We start from the raw sequence: 10,136 nt of genomic DNA, 5'->3' as shown, positions 1-10,136 counted from the left end.
GCAATAGCTGGAGATTCAGCCTTCACTTTCATTCTCCTTCACCATTACAGCCTCTTCAGTGTTCCACTCTCGCTGGCTAGGAAGCAACCTGATAACCCCTGCTTTTAAAGCACTAAGGAGTATTTGCAGCATAAAATGTGACTCCTGGAGAGGTTCTGCATTATGACAGAAGACTCCTAGCCTGGATCCTTAACCTAAGAAATATACATGTCTAGTGCTGAAATGAGAATGCTAATTGGGGGCAGTAGTCTTTCGAACACCCTCTAATCAAACTGCAGAGTTAAACGGCTATTCCATATGCCTGGGAGGCCAGCCCTGCTGCTCAGGGTTCTAAATGGTTTGTTTTCTGCTCTTGCTTATGTGCTCAGAGATGACAGCAGCCCCTCAGTCCTGGAAAGAGGCCAGCAGTTAGTCAACCAGCAAGTATTGATTAAACAGCCCAGAGTGTATTGCCCTCTGAGGCTTGGTCTGGTTGCAGCTTCTGTGCTTTTCTGTGAGCCATACTTTTCCTGACATAACGTAGCTCAGGGAGACTTTTTATTTTGAATGCAAATGTTTGGGGTTAAAAGCTTATCTAAGTTTCTCCAGGGTAGATGGTGTGTGAGACCAGCATCAGCTCCTTGTCACTCCTTGAAGACTGGAGAAGTTACTGGAGGAGATGTGTGGCAAGTGAGGAGGTAGAAAGCAATCAAGGCAACATTTTCTGAGAATAATGTTAAAATCATGATTGGGAATAGAAATAAATATGAATCAGTCTCTTTTTACCTTCATTAAATTACCAGTACAATTTTCTAACCAGCTGGGATGGCTTTGAGTGAGGTAGGTTGGATTGCCATTAACAGTCATGTTTTATACTCTTTTTCAAATGTTGTGAAGTTCTTCTTCCCATAATAAGTCCATGCAGCTGATGCCTGTCATCAGACATACAGTAGGAATAGAGCAAGCTCAAAACAAAAAAGTATTGCTTACCAATCCATGGTGATATTGGCAGGGCATACCCTCCTGAAGGATGGACTTAGGGATTTGGTACTGATGGCTGAATGCCACAAGTGTGCTGCCCCTTGAGTGCCAAGATCTCCCTGCCACTGTGGATGTAGGTGGAAAGGAGGCGACATTTCTCGGTAAGGATTCTTCCCCTGAGGTGCTGTGGTACTAGAGTCATCCTGGCTCAGAGGAGAGAATACACCCCGTGAGTGAGTCGGTTCATGAGAGTGTGTGCACACATGAGTGAGTGTGAGTTTCATAGTGTCAAGAGTGTCAAGTCTGAGTAGAAATAAAAATATCCTGCCTAGGCAAAAGAGTGCTGGCAAAGATGTCACTCCATTGACTTTATTCAACTTAATTCAACATCCCCCATGCTTTTCCTCAATGTTAAAGGTGTCTACAAAATATGCATACGATATATAAATATTTCTGGTATTTACCTTCTCTTCTTTTCTGTCAGGTCCATATATTGAAGATTCTTATCTTTTCTATCTTCTAATCTGTTGCCTCCTCTCAGTCCCTGATGCTGTAGTTTCTTATCTAGACAATTTTAATAGCCTTCCAACTGATTTGCTGACCACTCAGGTCACCTGTGTCCACCTTATCCTTCTATGACTGCGCAAGTGATTACTCTGAGGCCCAGATATTGTTGAATCAATTTCTGCTTGAAGTCACTAAGTGACTTCTAATAGCTTTAGCTAATATCTAAAACTAACAATAATGTCTTTTATTGAGCCCACCTATGTGGTAGACACCATACAAGACATTTTTACATGGATTTGCTCATTGAATTCTCACCATTTCCTTGTTTTAGGTGCTAAGACTGCTTTTTATTCTTTCACATAAGGAGTAAGTTATAAGATTCAGAACACCAGGAGATAAAATTCAGTCAAATTGTGCTCTAGTATCTTTTTAGTTTCAACCCAAAATGATGTTAAACAATATCTAGATACTCATGTAACAAGCTGTGGCCTATAACATTTATCCCATATCTGAGTCTATGGGATAAATTCCAAAGAGAAATTTCCTAAAGGATTTGTATGATTTTACAAATAAAACACATTGACAGATTACATTCATAGAGGTATGCCATTTATATCCATGTCAGTGATGTACAAATGCCTTTTTACTCATCTCCTTCTCCACATAAATTTGTTGATATTTGCCAGTCTGATAAATAGAAAATAGCATCACCTTATAGTTTTAATTCATGTTTCTCATTACCTGAAGGAGGTTATATAAAAGGGGAACATGGCCAATGGTCTCCCAGAGTAGCTGGGAGATAAATGCTATTATTATTCACCCCTTTATGGAGAGGAAACTGAGTTAAGACATTTTCTAGCTTAATTATTTGACCTACTACCCTTAAATAACTGTTCAGCAAAGTTTCAACGCTTACTTACTTACTGTATTTAATACCACAGAACCACATGGGCTTCATAGCCTGCCCCCCATTCATAAGCTCCCTAAACACACTGAGTCTTTCCTACCCCCAAGTCTTAGCACATGCTGCCTTAACTATCTGGAATAGACCTCTCATTCTGCAATCAGCTATTTTCTTCATGTCCTTCAAATTCTTATCTAAGCATCAGCTTCACCAGGAAGGCTTCCCTGATTTGAATTCCTCCCTATGTTTTGAGAACATCCTTTATGACCTCGAGCCCAGGCCTTAGTACCCTGAATTATAGACTTGTTTCAGTGTATGATTTTTAGTGGCAAGACAGCCTCTTATTTGTTTTTTTCAAGTACTTGGCCCAAAGACTGGCATGTAATAAGTGCTAAGTATATGTTTGTTGAATCAGCTGAAAGAATTAATGATATAATACAACAAACTAATTGAATATTCAAAGAAAGAAAAAAAGATAAATCTTGTATATTACAGTTTCTCAAGATGATATGGAGCTACTTGTATTTTTTAATATAATTTTATTTTCTCAAAAGCTTTATACTTTTCACAAGCTTTTACTTAAGGTGTTCTGGCTTATTCTTCATTTGAAATGAAGATAGAGACAAGGTCTTATCTTTCAAGGTTTTCAATTGCTTTAGGGGCTTAGAAGCCCTCTGGGGGACCTTGAAAGAGATTGTGGGGTGAGGGGCTTTCCGTTCTCCTCCAGACTCCTTTTCAGCCCCTCATACTCATCCACCAGCTTAACCAAAGCAAGATGTCATCTATCTTACATCCTGGATCCCTGTGTAAGCTTTTTCAACAGGAAAAGTTACTTTGTTCTAAAATGTTTAATAGTCTTAGAAAAGAAGGAAGACTAGGTGTTTAAATCAGGAAATTCTGGTTCTAGTCTTATCTCTGCCTTGGACTGGCTTTGGGACCTCACACTAGCCATTTACTCAGCTGAGGCTGAATATTTAATGTGAGATGAGTCCTTTGGGCCAGATGAGGCCAAAGTGCCTTCTGCTCTAGATCAATATGTCTGTTTATATCTATATATTATATCTAAAGATCTAAACTTTCTCTTGTTTTGAACACTATAGTTAAAATTTCATTTTTTATTCACTACTTGCATTATAAAGCCATGTAATTCTCCATCCTTTTGAACAGTATATTAGTTTCCAGTGTCTAATGTATTAAGAGCAATTTCCTTGCCCTTACCTTCAGAACCTCTCATGGGGGATTCTGTACCAACCAAGCCCTTTCATCTCATTGGTCCTTTTTTTTAAGATTTTATTTATTTATTTTTAGAGACAGGGGAAGAGAGAGAGAAAAAGGAGAGAATCATCGATATGCAAGAGGTACATTGATTGGTTGCCTCTTGCATGCCCCCAACTGGAAAGCTGGCCAGCAACCCAGGCGTGCGCCCTGACTGGGAATCAAATCAGTGACCTTTCAGCTGTAAGGCTGTCACTCAGTCCACTGAGCCACACCAGTCAGGGCTATCTCCTTGATTCTTATGTGTGCATCTAACTATCACAAGCCCTTTGATAGTCATAGTTACTCATCATACCTCCTTTTTTTTTCTTACTTGTTCTTCTATACTTACAAATTCCTTGATTTTACTTTATTTATTTATTTTTATTTTTATTTTTAAACACTCTGCCAATTGGACACAGTCCATGAAATCAACTCCATCTGACTATTTAAGAGACAATATTCATTACTTAATTTTTGTGTTGCTTGGAGGTCAAAACATCCTATCATGATAGACCTCATTAATATTAAAATACATATTGTTAAAATTTATTTTATGGAAAAATACCTTTATTATGCAGATCATATTGATCATAGACTACAATCTCCTTGAGCACTAAATTTGTCTGTTTTAATTACAGCATGAAGCATACATGAAACATTTATGTGAGCACGAGCATTTATACCTGTTCGTGTTTGGTATTAGAAGTGCTTTCAAAGTAAAATGTAATTTAAAAATTATCCTTTTCAAATACAAGCTACGTACCCTGGCCAGTGTGGCTCAGTTGGTTGGGCACCATCCAGTAAAGTGAAAGGTCACGAGTTTGATTCCTGGCGGGGACAACATGCCTGGGTTGCAGGTTTAGTCTCTGGTCAGGTCCCGTGCAAGAGGCAACCCAGATCAACGTTTCTGTCTTATGTTGATGTTTTTCTACCTTTTTTTCTCCCTCCCTTGCCCTCTCCCTAGAATCTAAAAGAATGTGTGGTTAAAAAAATACAGGCTACTTTAGGTCCTTTTCTATTATATCTCTTTCCTTGTAAAGTAAGAAGATCTGTTATTTTGTGAATATTGATAATGCACTTGACAAAGAAGTCCTCTCTGCATAGTTAGCATCCTGGAAAAGAAGTAGTTTGTGGAGTAGAAGAAAAACCCACTTCTGTCATTTCCTTTGTTCTTCGGTCATTGTTGAAAGTCTGTAAAATTAAAACAAATTTTTTTAAAGAATTTATTTTAAGGACACCTTTCACTATTTCCTTTCTCGAGATCCTGATCTTTCTGCTATTGCTTGAAAAACACCAGGGCCTCAATTCTGAAACAGATCTTGGTGGCCAAATCCTCTGATGTGACACATCCCTGTTAATAAGCCCGGTGGCCCCAAGTGGAAGCCTGGTGGTTCCAGCAGATCTCTGTCCCTCCCCCACCTTGATCTAATGAACAGACTCTTCCCTTTATCTGGGGCACCTCAAAGGCCTCACTCCCCCTGCTCCGCTGTCACCACGGGGAAAGGCTTTCGCGCTGTCACTTTTTTCAGTGACGGTGATACCTCCACCTCCTGTGGGGGAAATGACTCTCTGAGCCCAAGCGTTCTGCCAGTCTGTGTGGCTCCTTTTGTGCTTCCCAGAGAGCAGAGCTCTTCCTTAGACACTGTGTCACCACCTTTTATAAAGTGGGAACACCTCCTCTTGTCTTAATACTTACTAGCGTGTTAAGTTTCTGTCTATTTAGCAGCACGTCCAGTGTGAGTAGGCTAGACAGTCTAGTCTGGCAATGCAGTGAGAAGAAACTTTTTCAGTAGGAAATTGCTCTCTTTAATCATTTAAAAAAGTCTGTATTCATCCTAAAAGTTTCATTCCATCACAAAATGACCTAGCAGACTAAATAAACTCCCAAAGCCTCTAAACGTACCTATGTCATTCTTTTAACCCCTCTGACTTTGGGTCTTCAGTAGGTGGAATGAGCCCTGAAGTCCTTTTGTCTCAGCATCCTTAATGCAGATGGAGCAATTGGAGGTAGAATGTCATTAATGCTGTCTCCCCTCACCACTATCCTACTCTCGTAATGTGAGGGAGCCCTCTTATTTTGCAGATCAATTTATTCTAGAAGTTTATTTTTCACTAGTAAATCGTAAAAGGCAACAGTATTCCACACACATGCTCTAAATCACAATATTAACTGAGCCAGATTCTTAGTTCCACTATACTGGTCTGCAGAGTTCTGATTACAAAGATGGTATGAAGTGTGGGGTGGGGGGAGGGTGCGGAGCCGGTGGAGGAGAGAGAGAGACAGAGATGCATGCATACATATACAGACCTGACTCACTGATGTCTGGCTTCCCGGACCTTTAAAAATTTTAGAGAGTATGGAGACAGAGACATTACTGGGAAATTATTTGGATTTTAACACTGTCACTTTTTTTTTTTTGAAATGTGTTCATGTAGAGAGAAAACTGTAAGGCAGAGAAAGGATAAAATTACCTTTTGTAAATTCTTAACCTTCGTGGATGGGAGATTAACCAGTATCACAGATGGGGTTACCATTTTATTTTGCTTTGTTTATTTTCCTTTTCATTGTAGTTCTGGAGCTTTTAAAGGAACTTACTTTGGTCTGCTTCAAGAAATCTTCAAAATGTAGGCAGTGCCTCAGCTGTGGGGTTTGGGGATGCACTCTTCTCCTTACTAGCTGCCACGCTGGCATTTGCTCAAATGCTGATGAGGATAAAACTCAAGGAGACTTTCTATATGTCTGCTGCAGAACCAGGCTGAATCTGTCTCTGGCTATTGCATTCCATCACATGGGAATATGTTTACATCCCTCTGTGTTTCTTCTGTATAAAAAAATCAGCCTAGGAGTTGCTGGCTGGTGCCTGTAAGAAAACATTTGATGGAATTTCTCCAGTAGTCATTGTGACACTGAGGGTTCCAACTGGCCTGTGTGTGGTAAATTTTTAAGATAATGAGGTTATTTTACCTTCTAGGCAGTGATGTATCAAAGCTTTGGGGAGTGTGTGTGTGTGTGTGTGTGTGTGTGTGTGTGTGTGTGTGTTTAAATCAGAAAACTCCCAGAGGTCCCTTCTTGCTAATATTTGGTTAAGGTTCTGAGATGTTAATTATAAACAAAGGCACCCATAAATCATGATTTGGGCCTCCACACAAGTCCAATCACAAGGACAAAATTTTAAGTCTTAATGTTCCAAACACTTAGATGGATGTCAGCATAGCAGCCTCTACACAGTATTTTCTGCCCTGGCCCCCTTCCCTCCAGAGAACTGTGAACTATGACAGCAAACATGTATAGGATTGAGGGCAAGTAAAATTGGGGCACTTATTGTTTGAGTTAATACTCAAAACTATATGCAACATGCAGTTGGTTCTCATTATCCACACTAGTTATGTTCTGTAAAATTGGCATAAATACTGAATTAGAAAACACTGAGCCATTGCTCCTGGGGTGAATACAGGGCAAGGGTCCTGCAAGCCTCTGGGCACCACATTTTCCGCTTATCAACACATAACCTTGGTTGATGTGTTGCTTTTTAAAGACACCTCAGTGAATCCATTGTTTATTCATTAGCACTGAACTTACAGCCACATCTCTATAACTTATGCATGAATGAAGCTTACCTGACTCACTTTCCACATCTTGCACCGTGGAACAATACACAGCACTTCGGCACTACACTTGGGGGCCATTTTAAACAGCAAAATCACCAACAAAAACCCCACAAAAATGTGAAAAATGTGGTAGTAAGTAAGCACAAAAAAAAGATACTTGTTTATATTATGGGGACTGAATTGAGAAGGGGGCTTGACTGGGAGCATGCATGTGCACTGGGCCTCTCACACTTCACTGCTCCGTGCCTGTCCATGACTGCCCTGAAGGCATGGCAAGTATGGATTTGAGGGATTATAAATAAATTCTACAGAGTAGGAAAACCTGCAAGTAATGGGATCCCAATAATGAGGACTGATTGTAACTTGCAATTTAGACTGAAGGGCCAGACAGTGCAGGCTCCTAGAGGTAGACCATTTCCACCTCCATAGACCTGCATGATCTGGTCAATGTCCTTTGCCTTCCACGAAACCCTTTCAAGACACAGAGGCTTCTCCAAATAGCTCAGGGCTCATGAAGAAAGTTCTTTAAGCACTGCAGACAACAGGCTACCTAGAACTACCCATCGTCTGGTGATTTAACCTTTATCTTATAACAGTAACATCCAGCTTTTAGCTTTCTAAAATTCCTGTTTCATACTTAAATGTCTAAACTTTTATCATCATATTTCAGAATTTGCCTATTGCTATCTTAAACGCTGCTTTTCTTTCCTACCTGAAATAACCAATAACCACTCCTATCCCTTGTGGCTCTCTAGAAGTGCACCCTACCAGCCCTATTCCCTTGGCAGAAATTCACCCTTCCTCAGAGCTTTTCACAGTGGGGGATCCTTTAAAGCCTGTGTGTGTGTGTGTGTGTGTGTGTGTTAAAGATAGACGTATCTACTTTATAAGTAGATATAAGAAAGAGGATAGCTGTATTCACAATAAATAGCTGTGAGATTTAGATTTAATATTTAATTTTTTTAAAAAAACATATAAATTCCAGGCAGCATACTTAATTTTCCCTCATATTAGCAACTCAAGTTGGTGTAAAAAATTTAAGTACACTAAAAAATAATGATGTGCTAGAAGTTCTACCCAGGAGTTCTAGGTAAAGTGCAGAGTTCTTCACTCTGCTCTCTATTTTAGGCTCTAAAGAAGGTAAAGAGAGTACAGAATCAAAGAAATTAGATATCTCAATAAAACTCCTTTTGAAAAAATGATTTGCTTTTCTCAAAAGATGGAATTGTTTCATTATACTTGTCTGTATGGCTCAAAAGAACTTTTATAAAATTTCAGAATTTCCAATAATAATGCTTTTCAGACTTTTATCCTCTGCTAATATTTCTTCTGAGTAACCTAAACAAAATAAACATCGGTTTCCTGATGTCACTTCTCTTATTAAAATCCATCTGTGACTTTCTGTTTCTAATAAATCTAATGCAATTGTATTGCTTGGAATGTAGGTTTTATGCCATCTGGTCAGGGTTGTTTCCTCTTTTCCACTAATACAGCAGTTCTCAAACTTTAACATGCATCAGAGTAAGCTGGAAGGATGTTAAAATACAGATTCCTAGGCCACAGCCCCAGAATTGCTGATCCAGTAGGGCTGGGGTGGCATGAGGATACACATTTGTAAGTTCCCAGGTCACGCATGCTGACACTGCTGGCCCAGGACACCACACTGTAAAAGCCACTAACCCTAACACGACCTTTTCACTCACATTCTTTAGTACAATGCCTGCAACATTATAAGCACTCAATAAATGCTTACTATGATATCAGTTTAATTTCCTTACTACCGAATAAATATGCCATTTTTACCCTGCCCTTACTTCATTGACCACACCTTATAATAGACTATTCTTACCCAATCTTTGCCTGTGAGGAACCATCTCGACTCAGGTAAAATGCCAATCAATTTTCCTAAAAACTTTGAAATCATCAATAACTCTTCCTTTTTAGAACACACACTGACCTATGGCATTTTTTCATTATATATTGGCATAAAAGTGTAATAATTTGTTTCATTGGTAAAATTGTTTTTCCATCTAAATGAGGAGGGCTGAGGCCATATCTTGCACATCTGTTTTATTGTACCCATACACCTCTCTAGAAATAACTTTGGTTTAGCAGAAACTATGAATTAATTTGTTTGTGGTTTCATTTATTGAATGCCTACATGTTCTGGGAATTATAGGGACTATTTTAGACGATAAAGAGATGCCTCCACTATGGATTCTCCTTTCAGTCAGTTGTGGCTGGTAGAAAAGGTATGTCCAGAAAGACCTATGTTTTGAGGTAGAAAGGATTAAGTGTCTTTAAGAGAAGCCAGATGTGATGTACATTGAGAAACTGAGGACTTTAGGGAAAACGCACAGTGGAAGCTATATTTGGGTTGGGTCAGCAGGAAAGTGTATAGACGCATGCAGCTGGGGAGGTAAACAGCTTTGACAAAACAAGGTTACTCTTCACTCCATTTGAACTCCAGAGAAGGGGGCTGACCTAGACATCAGGGTGGAGGGATGTGAATGTGGACACCCCTCGGTTCAGTGTGACTGGAGCTGCAGGCGCCGTAGAAAGAAGGTCAGGAGAGCTGGCTGGTGCCAGTTCAAGCAGTGCTGTCAACATTAGGCCAAGGCCAACAGGTTTATGCCGTGTGTAATAGGAAGCGAAGTAAAATGAATCGATCTGTGCATCAACAAGATTAGTCTGGCAATAGAATATAAATCACATTGTCTATAATCTCACTTCTGGCCTCACATCTATAATTTTGATGAATTGGTATCTTCATATACTTTTACCCATCCTAGGCCTCGAGACCTGCAGAGATTTCTTGGGCAGTATTTCTTTCCTCAGTGAGAGTGGGCCCCAGTGTCTGTGACCACCTTAGTGAAAGGGTTTGGAGGGTTACAGAGTC

This window comes from Phyllostomus hastatus, unplaced genomic scaffold (genome assembly GCF_019186645.2).
Source record: "Phyllostomus hastatus isolate PE091 unplaced genomic scaffold, TTU_PhHast_1.1 phas_contig_86, whole genome shotgun sequence".
NCBI classification, from domain to species: domain Eukaryota; kingdom Metazoa; phylum Chordata; class Mammalia; order Chiroptera; family Phyllostomidae; genus Phyllostomus; species Phyllostomus hastatus.
The sequence above is the reverse complement of the archived record's forward strand: the minus strand, read 5'-3'. Positions refer to the sequence as shown.